The sequence below is a fragment of the Peromyscus eremicus genome, chromosome 3 (assembly GCF_949786415.1).
Source record: "Peromyscus eremicus chromosome 3, PerEre_H2_v1, whole genome shotgun sequence".
Classification (NCBI taxonomy): domain Eukaryota; kingdom Metazoa; phylum Chordata; class Mammalia; order Rodentia; family Cricetidae; genus Peromyscus; species Peromyscus eremicus.
In genome coordinates, this window is record NC_081418.1 from 14,536,182 (window position 1) to 14,548,455 (window position 12,274).

Sequence of the window (12,274 nt, forward strand, 5' to 3'; positions counted from 1 at the left end):
GACAAGTCAGAGTAGTTTATAGTAAATAGTAAAGATACCTTATCTGTGCTCCTAGTGAAAGGTACTGGCTCCATATCTTTATTGTTTGAGAATTTCATACATTCATATTCTTTGATAAAAATCTTCTTCCCCATTCTCTCCTCTCCAAATCCTCATATATCCTTACCATCACTTTTTCCTCCCAAATTAATGTGCCCTCATTTTTCTAACCATGAAAGGTTAGTGCTGACAATATGTGCCTGAGTATAAGACCATCTAATGTAGCATGGGTAGCTTCTTGGGTTAACTCCGTCTTGTAAGGCTATTCAATATACAAAAATCCTGACAAAAGCAGTCTGGAAAAATGACAGTTCTTCCCTTTGACAGACATATAGAAGCACAAGGGATCCATGGATGGTTATCTCTCAGGTATGTTGATTTATGTTCTTACCTACTTCTGTTTGTATCAGGACTCTTCAGAAATGTCACTGGTGTCAGATTTCTTACATAGTCATCCATAAAGCTATGACTTCATAGTATAGCTGAAAGAGTGTAGTTTTTCACAGAAAGAGCTCACCAGAGTGACAAAGCTCCTCTCTCACTGTAACATTCAGAATATTTTCCTGATTTCCCATGTTCTAATGTCATACCACTTGGGGAAATGTCTGGTACACCAAACAGAAATAACATAACCATGAGAGTTACTCAGAACTTCTCTTAACTCACTTTCCTGGGTACTCAATACATGCTCAAGACATACCTCACAAAGATAAACTAGGAATCCTGGGTCTGAGATTCAGATGACAGTGTGTTTAAAAGCAACTCAGTTTCAATGTACAACAAGAGTTGATACTGAGCCCTGGTTACAACCTAACTACCCTGGCAAGCAAACCTAAAGACCTTTAAAACACAATACTGTTGTAGAATATTATTTTAAGATGTGTTACATTTGTTTGTGTTGTAGAACATTTTTTTAATAATGCAAAGATGTATTGCATTCTTTTATGTTACATTTGTTTAACTCTATGAAGGTGTGTTTCTGTGCCTGTCTAAAACACCTGATGGTCTTACAAAGAGCTGAATGGCCAATAGTGAAGAAGGAGAAAGGATAGGCAGGGGTGGCAGGTAGAGACAATAAATAGAGTGAGAAATCTGGGATGATGGATCAAGGAGCAAGAGAAAAAGGAGAGGAGGATGATAGAGGCCAGCCACACAGCCACACAGCTAGCCATAGAGTAAGAGTGAAAGTAAGATATACAGAAGAAAAGGAAAAAGCACAGAGCCAAAAGGTAGATGGGATAATTTAAGTTAAAGAAAGCTGGCAAGAAACAAGCCAAGCTAAGGCTGGGCATTTAAAAGTAATGAGATTCCATGTGTAATTTATTTGTGAGCTAGATGGCAAGCCCCCAAAAGAGTAAAGAACAAAGAGTAAAAAGTAAAAATCAACCAACTACACAATACTTATTTTAGGAAAAAAATGTTTAATATCTTTTTTCTCCTTAATATTGAATACTTATCTCAAACGTGTAATGAAAACTGGAGAATAATTATTTTCTTATCTAAGATAGTTTCAGATATCATAGCCAAATTCTTCAGTAGTTTAGCTGGCAGCAGAGATAACAGCATTTAAATGTTCAAAACCAAAATTTCGTGTAGGTGGGGAATAAAGAGATATTTTAAACTCGAAATGAGTATGATTTGTCCTGAAATCCACAGCTATTGCAGAGCACTTAAAATTGTTTCAGACAGTTAGTCTATCAGATCACTTGGATGGCTAAACATTCTTCACACTATTATTTTGGGGAAAAGTGGGTATTGCAAAATAGAAAAGTCACAGTGCTTTGCTTTTAGCTCCAAATGAAGAGTTACATTGTTCCCTTTATAAAGAAAAAGATTGGGGATTTTTTTCTTCTGTATGCTTAAAGCATATCTGACAGGACACTAGCCAAGTCACTTTGGCAGAGATACATGCAGCTAAAATTGCTTCCCTTCTTGCTAATACTTTATAATCAGCATTTTCCTGGTAGGCATCCTCTAGGAAGAAGTGCTTAGATACATAGAGAGTAATTCTGTGAATAAAATATTTAGCCTCCTTGGAGCTCTCAAACAGAGCCTTGACTTACTGACTCTGAAGCTGCTGACTCCCCACAGTTCAAGCCAGTAGGCTTCCCAGATGGCTTTACCTTTAATGATAGTAAAGCACTTAGCTACCCCTAGAAGACCATTACAAACTTCCATAAAAATGTATAAAATGCCTGAGAGGAAGCATAAGTGTCTGTTGCAGTACTCACTGAAAAAGTATATTCAGGCAACCAAATTCATTTAAAAGGGTATCAGCAAGGTTGTGGGATGCTTACTCAATGAATGCACTGTGCCATGTCAGGATTGGTGTATTAAGCAGTGTACAAGGTTAATTTAGAGGGCAGAAAATGAAAAGAAGCTTGTGTTGTATTATATGCCATCTATTCAAAAAATTTTTTAAACAATTTTTATTTTTAAGATTGTATTTTAATTACAAAATTTCTACCTTCCATTTTTTTCCCACCAAGCCCACCCTGGTGCCTCCACACTCATGGCCTCTTTTCCATCAACTGTTATTGCATGCATGTGTAATTGGTATAGACATAAATATTCCCAAATATAACCTATCCATAGAAATATCAGAAACTATACCCATAAAGTCTTATCAGTGTGGCAACCCAACTGTGAGCTAAATGAGGAGGACACCAATGAACATACCAAACTGGATGTGGAAAAAAACGGAGGCCTCATTCCTGTACAAAGAATTCAAAACATCTCACCACACCTAATAAAACCAGGGCATGGTACATCATTATCAACCTGGTATCTAGAGAAAAGTGGTCACAGGAGAGTGATGAATGGTTCCAATGTACTTGTACCTAGAGCCAGCCAATCAGGTTTTTAACACTGAAGACAGGTAATTTGAAAGAGAATAAGTGTAGCACATACAGATTTGTCAGCCAAAACCAGAATGCACATCACCATTGACATACATGAAAAATGTCAGTTAAAAGGAGCTAATAATTTATTGAACCTTTAATTAGTCCTACTGCATATTCTTACTTGTGGTTAGATTAAGAAAGATCACAGGCAACTACTCAGAAATGAGCTATTATAGAGCAAGACTTTGCCTTTATCATTTCTCTGATAGTGCAGAGATTTCTCCACCCCCTCCCAACTCCATGCACTGTTTCCATCTCAGTGTCCAGCCTGTATACATGTTCTCTAAGTCAGCCCTCATTCTAATGGAATGTACTGATTCGTTTCAGGCAAATACCCAGATTAAATACTGTAAAGCATAAAGAAGCTGCTATAGGATAATGCTTTTGTACATTGGTTTAATAAAACACTGATTGGCCAGTAGCCAGACAGGAAGTATAGGTGGGATAAGCAGATAAGGAGAATTCTGGGAAGAGGAAGGCTGAGTCAAGAGATGCCAGCCTGCTATCCAGGAGTAGCATGTAATGGCACACAGGTAAAGCCACAGAACATGTGGCGACATATAGATTAACAAAAATGGGTTGTTTAAGTATAAGAGTAGTCAGTAGTTAGCCTGAGCTAATGGCCAAGCAATTTCAATTAATATAAGCCTCTATGTGTTTACTTGGGTCTGAGCGGCTGCAGACTGGGTGTGACACAGGAAAACCTACAAATGGCGCCAAAATGTGGGGCAAACATTTCCACCTAAAACCTGAGAAAACTTACAAAAAAAAAAGATTCTAAAATGGAGCTAAAAACAGCTTCCTAGTTGTGTCTCAGGCAACCCATGAGCTATAGTAGGGCAGGTTCACAGTGGCATGTGGGCTTGACCTGCGGCATGATGTAGTCCTGTGGTACACAGAGGCATCTCCAAGCTGCACATTACGCTGTGTGGTGGATTTAGCCTTTGCTAGTACAGACAAAAAAAAAGAGGTTTCTGGGATACATGCTGCTGTATGTAAGCATAGACCTACTGTTTCCCAGAGTTGGCAGTGAGCATGGTTCCCAGAGTAGGCAATAAATGCAGTTTCGCCATGTTGGGAAGCTGAGGTGGGCAGAGCCAGCAGCCAAAGCTGCCATTTCAGTCCTAGTAATGCTGCAGTTTAAAGCAATAGATTCACAATAAGACAGATTCAGATGGAATAGTTTACAATGTTTGTAAAAATGTATGTAGGCTTGGAAGAGAGAGTAAAAGGAAAATATGTAGTTATATAAAAAAATAGTTTTAAAAATAAATTCTTTAAAGAGATAGTAAAGGTAATATAAAAAATAAGCCATGTAAAGATGGATATTACACAGAGAGTCTCAATTATATTGTCTTTGGGATTTTTAACTGCAGAAAGACATTTGATTGTAAAGGCTGCTCAGTTAAACCAATATGTATATTTTAAAGATATCTTGACTTCAAAACTTATGTTCAAGGATATGTTGCTTTGGAAAAGAGGTTCTGCTTTTGTTTCCACAGAAGATGAGAACCTGTGGATTGCTTCCAAGCTAATATGGTTGACCAGCCAAGACGCCCTGAAAGGTCTCTGATGACACCATAGCCCAGATGATCCAACATCCAGAATGGTTCCAAGGCAACTGGCTCAGACAATGCAGCCTCACAGACTACTCCAGTTAGGACTTGACCATAATTCCTAATTTTCTCAGGATCCCCATAAGATTAACAGCACCCACAACCAGCAGGAAGTAGTGTGAGAAACTATGCCCAAATTCCCAAAATATTGTTTATAAATGTTTATTTTTACTTAAAGGGGGTTGATTATAAAGGCAATCTCTTTCTAAAGAAGAAAAGAAGATAGTATAGATATTATAGGATGAAATGGTAGATTATTGATGCTACATTTAGATAGCAACAACTTGTTTGAAATGTTTTACAACGCTATGGATTTTAATTTATTGATACAAATTTAAAGTTAATTTTGTTGTACTGTATGTGTATTTCTACTCTTGTTTAAGGTATTATGTTTGTGCAACTCATTTGAAATTGTAGTGCATAGTTGATAAATACAGATTAATAATTAGTCATCTATGATAGTCAAAGTTATAGTCATATTAAGTTTTTTAGGTATATAAAGGTATATTTCAATTAGGTAGGTAATCTTCAAACACTTCAAAGACCTACAGAATACATCATTTAAAATGTTTTAAAAACTTAGATTTTCTGGACAGTGAGACATGTCTGCTCCTGGCAGCATCAATCTACTTCAGAGAAGATAATGAACATTAAATGAACTCATTATAGAGTTTGCTTTCTTTGTGGCAAAAGTTAACCACTGGACCAAAAAAGTGCCATTGCATTGACTGCTTGATAATATTTGTATAAACTGCACGTGCAGGACCCACAGAAATGTGACCACTGAACTTTGTAAGACAAGATGGTCCTTCAGGTTCCTGCTTTGTAGAAGAAACTGCCAGACATTTACAGGACACAGGAAAAAGTGACTGAGAGACTAGGCCTATGGGCTGAAGATGGATGCCCCAACATTGCAGAGGAACCTTGGGTGACTGTCCAAGCAGGCAACTGCCCCTGTCATTTCCAGAGTTTTGGAAGTTGCTTACAATGTTCTTCCTGTTTACTTAGGTAACAATATATTCTTCTGGGGTCTTTGATGTAGTTGAGGACTAGATAGCTATAATTATGGTTTTCCTTAATTATGATAAGAGATAAAGTAGATATGAAAACTTGGACTCACAAATATAGGATAAATAAAATATTTTCATTAAATTTGGCAAATATAAAGAGACTAGATATTATAACTGTAATTCTTGCTTGATAACTGTTTTGTTTATATATAATTTTACTGTGTTGAAGTTAAAACTTTCCTTTTTAATTAAACAGAAAAAGGGAAATGCTGTGGGATAATGCTTTTGTACACTAGTTTAAAAAAAAATGATATTTGGCCAGTATCCAAGCAGGAAGTATAGGCAGGATAAGCAGACAAGGAGAATTCTGGGAAGAGGAAAGCTGAGTCAGGAGACCCCAGCCTACCGTCTAGAGAGCAGCATGTAATGGCACACAGGTAAAGCCACAGAACATGTGGTGACATATAGATTAACAAAAATGAGTTGAGTTTAAGTATAAAAGCTAGTCAGTAGTTAGCCTGAGCTAATGGCCTAGCAATTTTAATTAATATAAGCCTTTGTGTGTTTATTTGGGTCTGAGCAGCTGCAGACTGGACAGGACACGGAAACTTCAGCTACAAGAAGCAAAAATATTTACTTTAACACATGAAAATATTTACTATTTTTCCATTAGTCAATATGGTTTTTATGAGGAAGTATTTATATTTCCATTATTTTCTTTAATAAAATATTAATGCAAATTATTAATTAAATAGCAATAAATTAATATCTGTTCAAGTAAACAGTAGATGTTGAATATTCTTCAAGATTTTATTCCTGCCGGGCGGTGGTGGCACACGCCTTTAATCCCAGCACTTGGGAGGCAGAGCCAGGTGGATCTCTGTGAGTTCAAGGCCAGCCTGGTCTCCAAAGTGAGTTCCAGGAAAGGTGCAAAGCTACACAGAGAAACCCTGTCTTGAAAAAAAAAAAAAAAAAGATTTTATTCCCTTTGTTGGGAGGAATAAGGTAAGATCATACTCCTCATTCTTGCTGGACTAGAATTTGCTATGTAGACTAGGTTGGCCTCAAACTTCCCATGATCCTCCTGTCTCTGCCTCTTGATGTTGAGATTATAAGCATGTGCCAACATGCCTAGCTTTTTAATCTTTCTTTATAAATCATTCATATGTACTTATTTCACAAAAATTTTAAATATTTAATAAAAATGTCTTCATGGTTTGATTTAGGATTTCATGAAATATCTGTGTCTATAAGCACAATTGATATCTCTGCAACATTGAGTCACCTCAAGTATATAGATGTTTACTTGCACCCTATGTCTGTTCCATATCCACCACTATTACAAGAATGAGAACTCTTTGAGGGAAACAATCAAATATCTGGACTAATGATGCATTTTGTAGATCTTTAGTAAATTCTGAATGGATAAATTAAATTGTTGTCAAACAGGGTTTTAGAAACGTCACACTTGAAAATATTCAGCTGAGGAGACTGCAGTAGAATTGATGACACTAGTCCACTGGTTAAGCCATCAAGACAGAGAGGACAATTAAGATATTTTGAGGTCATAAGAGTAGGATCCAAATTCAATAATCTTAGAAGACATGTTTCCAACAACATTTTTCTCTGTACTCTAGAGAGAAAAGATTATAAAACCTAATTCTAGTTCCAATTTCAGCTTTATAGTATACATGGCTCAGGAGTTATAAAGCATCCACACACATAGATGCTCCTAGCATAGGGTAAAGCAAGAACCAAGCCCCTCTGAGTTTCCTGCTCAACAGATATAATCCATCTGACTCCAAACTTGATTTTTCTCAGTTTTGTTACTCAGGCACCAGAACACTGTGATGATATATTGTGTACCCTAATAAACTTGCCTGAGATTCAGAGGACAGAGCCAGCCACTAGATTAGACATAGAGGTCAGGCAGTGGTGGCACACACCTTTAATCCTATCACTCAGAAGGCAGAGATCCATCTGGATCTCTGTGAGTTCAAGGCCATAGTGGGCTACATGAGAACAATCCAATATAGGAGAGAAACAGAGCCAAGCAGTGGTGGCACACACCTTTAATCCCAGCACTTGAGATCTCATGCCTTTGCTTGGGAAGCACACATGCCTTTAATGCCAGGAAGTAATATGGCAGGGCAGAGAAAGGTATATAAGGCATGAAGAAACAGGAATTCACTTTCTTTAGACTGGAGATTTTGTAGAGGTAAGTATTAGTGGCTGGCTGTTCTGCTTCTCTGATCTTTCAGCTGTCACCCTGATATCTGCTTCTGGGATTTATTAAAAGACCATCTAAGATTCGAACAACAGAACACAGGAAAAGGCACAGCTTGAGAAGAAAATTAGTCTTGCAATCTGTTCAAGAAAGTCTTAAAAACCACTCACCAACACTCCTGCTTCCTTGTTGGATAAGAATTAAGTGACCAGCTCATGAATTTGAAAGAGGCTAGGAACTGTAAATTTTCTCTGTGTTGTTTTGTGCCTTTATAAACAGAAGTTGATACTACCTCAGAGCAATCGCAGAGTGCACATCGTGGAACAAAGCAATACTATTACAAAAAAGAAATGGGTTAAGTTTACAATCACTTAGTATCTTCAACAAGAAGAAATACAGTGAGAACAGCAGAAACATGGAAAATAAAAAGAAATTGCAAGTGGAAGTGAGTATATTAAATAGAGATAATCATTCAGAAAGCAGTTGTCAATTTTATGTATAATTCATATAGCATAAAAGTTTGTGAATATGAAAAACTATGTTAGTATAAACTTGTGAAAATTATTGTAATTTATTACTAGTTTTAACCCAATGACAGACAACTGAACTCAGTAAAGCTATAGCTTTGTAGGAAACAAGTGAAGATTGTGGGAATGACAACATGGTTAACATAATCCATTGTTGAGTCTGGGGAACATCTGGTATTGGTACTTTGTGATGCAAAACCAATGAAGACTTGGGGCAAAAAGGATTGGCAGAGAAGGAAACAACTTGGAAATCAACCCTGCAACAATCATCATACTTTTTGCATTATTCTTCCTGAATTGTAACACAGTTAAAAATACACTAGGAATGTGAAAACGCAGAGCATAATTCCTAGATATCATTCTTGCAGGAGACGGACAATTCCGCAAGAACACTACCAAAGCAATTACATTGCCAGCATGGAGCAACGCAAACCATTTTGCAAATCCATTTGCACTGGCCTTACTCTCTTCAGGGATACACAGGGGGCAGAAATGACTTCCTCATCTCTTATTTTCAAGGCTGTCGATATGATGATGACTAAGAGCTGAATTGTCCCAAGCTTACTTATCATTCCATTATACAATTGGAAAAATGTGGACAGCAGGAATATTAAAAATCCTATCTGCATTTACAATCTAATTTCCTGTGAGTAATCTTTCAGATTTGGCTGGAAAGTCTAACACAATGAGCATCACATCTGGTGGATGCAGTACATCAAGTCGCCACCCCCTCCGCACATGGCTCCACTGCCAAACACCAGAGTCTCTTATAGCAGGAACAATGAAGAAAACCATATTCATTGTTTTATAAACCCACTGCGCAAGGAAATGACAATTAAGCTAGTTCTACTCTCATCACATCTGATAGCACAGGGCAGGTGATTCACAAGATAATGGCACCTTAGAAATTGATTTCATGGTGATGCAAAATTATAATTTTAATGGTAAATTACATTATGCTACTCTGTCATTTCTTCTTCCTCTTGGATAATGGCATTTTCACCCCTCCTATTCTAATTGGGAATCAATGCAGTGTAAATAACGGTACTTGTTATTATCATCAAGTCCACAGAAGCGAGGATGACTAGACACAATTTTGTCATTTTTGAGTTAATGTGGCACAAGGGTATTTTAGTGTCTGGTAAGTGTCAAAGAAACAAATAAAAGCACCAAATGTATGCCTATTTATTTAGATTTGCTGCTTTTTGAGTAGTATGCAAAATTTTATGTAAAGTATATCCAATATAGTTTACTAAATATATTATAGGTAATCACTCTGGCTTAGTCTAATAGGGGTATATTCCAAACCAGTCAATTCTACTTGATTGCACTATAAGATATACTCTCTCTCTCTCTTTCTCTCTCTCTCTCTCTCTCTCTCTCTCTCTCTCTCTCTCTCTCTCTCTCTTTCTCCTTCTTCCTTTCTATCCTCCCTTCCTCTCTTTATTTTTCTATAAACAGAGAAAATTTCAGATTTTCTGCTCTCAAATTGCAGAAATAACATAAGAGAATCCGTTTCAATATTTGCAATAGTTTTATGTTTCAGTATGATTTATCAGTATAAATAAAGTATATCCAAATATTATACTCAAAAATAATTTTAAGAACTGTTTCAAGGGGTCTTTTCACAAACAAGCATGAAGAATACCATTAGCTTGCTAAGAGATTATTTCTTAATGTTTAAAATATAGGACCAACAACTGGATATGGAAAGAGTGATGCATGCCTCTTTAGAGAGCAGAAGGAAAGGGACATCATTTTTAGAAAGCTTTTCAATACTCTCATGAGACTAGTTTGGGTGTCTTTGTCACACAAAACTTCTCTTGGTATAATTAGCTAGGGCAAGAATAAATAATTTTTCTAAGCTATCATGATTTACTTTTATTATTATAATAACAGATATGTGCTCATAGGTGATGTGAGAGAAATGTTGACTTATTTTCCGGATAGAAGTAATAGTGCCGTATGTCTTAAATTGATTTCTGGGCTATAAGAACTATTTACTGCATTTGCATATTATCAATGCATATTATATAATATGTATATGATAATCAGCAATATATTTTAAAAGGTTATTGGTTTATATTAGCTATATACAAAATACTGAGTTCCATTTTGACATTTCAGTTATTGGACTTAGACTTTATTTGACAATGCTTTCTATGTATTTGTAAAATAAACTTAATAGAATAGTTTGAAATTATATTATTCTATTCAGAGAACAGAGATATTTGCTACATGAAACAGTTTAAAGATAGCAAAGGGAGTTTTTAAATTACTATATGTTACAACCCACAATAAAGGATTGAGTATAGAAAATTAACAAGAAACAAATATGCCAGTGTATACACTAAGTAAAGCTTTGAAAAAGAAAATCTGATATTCTTCAACATGCATTTGGGATCTAAGCTAGGAAATTGTAAGTTGTTATAGGAAAAGACAAGATGGTCTAGCAACAGATATCTAGAAAAGACTGAGCTCTGTCCTGTGGTCAATAATATCCCTCCAAGATCCCAACAAATGGCAGCATCTCCATGGGTCTATCTAAATCTATTCAGATGTCTACGTAAGCACATGGGCTTAAGAATGAAATAAGCTTGGGCTTTATTAACTTTTATCAAAGAAGTTATCATTTCATTCCATAAGGTCTGTGTTTATATCTAAGTTCAAGTAGAAAGTGAAAATAAGTTTGCTCTTAACTTCTATTTCCCGCGACAATCCCCTGACAGATTCTCACTCTGCTTGCAAAAGTCGAGAGCTCAAGACAAGGTTATGCAAAAGCCCAACACATAAAATATTTACAGTAGTAGGATAAGAGTAGTGAATTCTAATGTTTTATAGCACAGAAATGTGGCTAAATTAACAGGAAATTGTTGTTACTTCAAGGTATCTAGAAGAGAGTACCTTAAATGTTCCCAACACAAAATAATAATAAACTTTTGAAGTAATAACTATATCAAATATTTTTATATAATGGTTACATTTTAATACATTTATCAAAATTCCACAGTGTATCTTATAAACATATATGACAATTATGTATCAACTAAAGTTTAAACATTTATATAAGAATATATTAATAATAATGTTATAAAAATTAATAAAGCATAAGCTACATAAACTAAACATTTTCCCATTCTGTTTTTGTCACCAATATTATGAAGCTAAATGAATGATTATTAAGCACCTTATCTGTGTAATTATGTGAACTCTGGGAAGAATCAAACAATATAAAGATAAATGCAGCATAATATAACTCATACCAAGGAAAAGCTGCAGGTAAAGAAAGCTAGCCTAAGATGTACTGTTGTTCTCATTTCTAGAGATTGACTCCACACTAGTGAAGCTGAACTACTGGTACATAAGCTCTGTGCAGGGGGAGTGAATGTGAAGACCAGGGAAACTGCTGCTGTCACAGAACAGAACCTTCTGAGTTATGTTTCAATCCATCACACATCTCCAGATACATGAACAGAGCTCATCTCAAATAATCTTCTAATTGAATAGAAAATCTTTAGTTCATAGATATGGCTGCACTACACCATTAATAAAAATCAGTCTCTCAGGGCGTGACTTTCATTTATTAGAGTCAGTAGTTTTGGGACCAGGTCCGTGTAATACAACTTGCAGTAGCCCAAGAGAGACCAAGAGAACTGGTTGACCTAAGCTCAGTGATGAGATGGAGAAGACTCAGGAAATGTGTATCAACTTTGGGAAGGGAGGTCATGGTTGACTTTGATAATATTCTACAATGTTTTTCCATGATAGTTCCTGAAAGAAGCAATTTAGGAGAGGAAGAATTTATTTGATTTCATAGTTTGAGGTAATATGGACCATTATATCAGGGAAACCATGGCAGCAGAACCTGCTCATACCTAGGTAGATGAGAAAATGGAAGCAAGGCCAAACTAGCAACTGAAATACCCACCCAGCCTTGACCAACTTCCTCCAT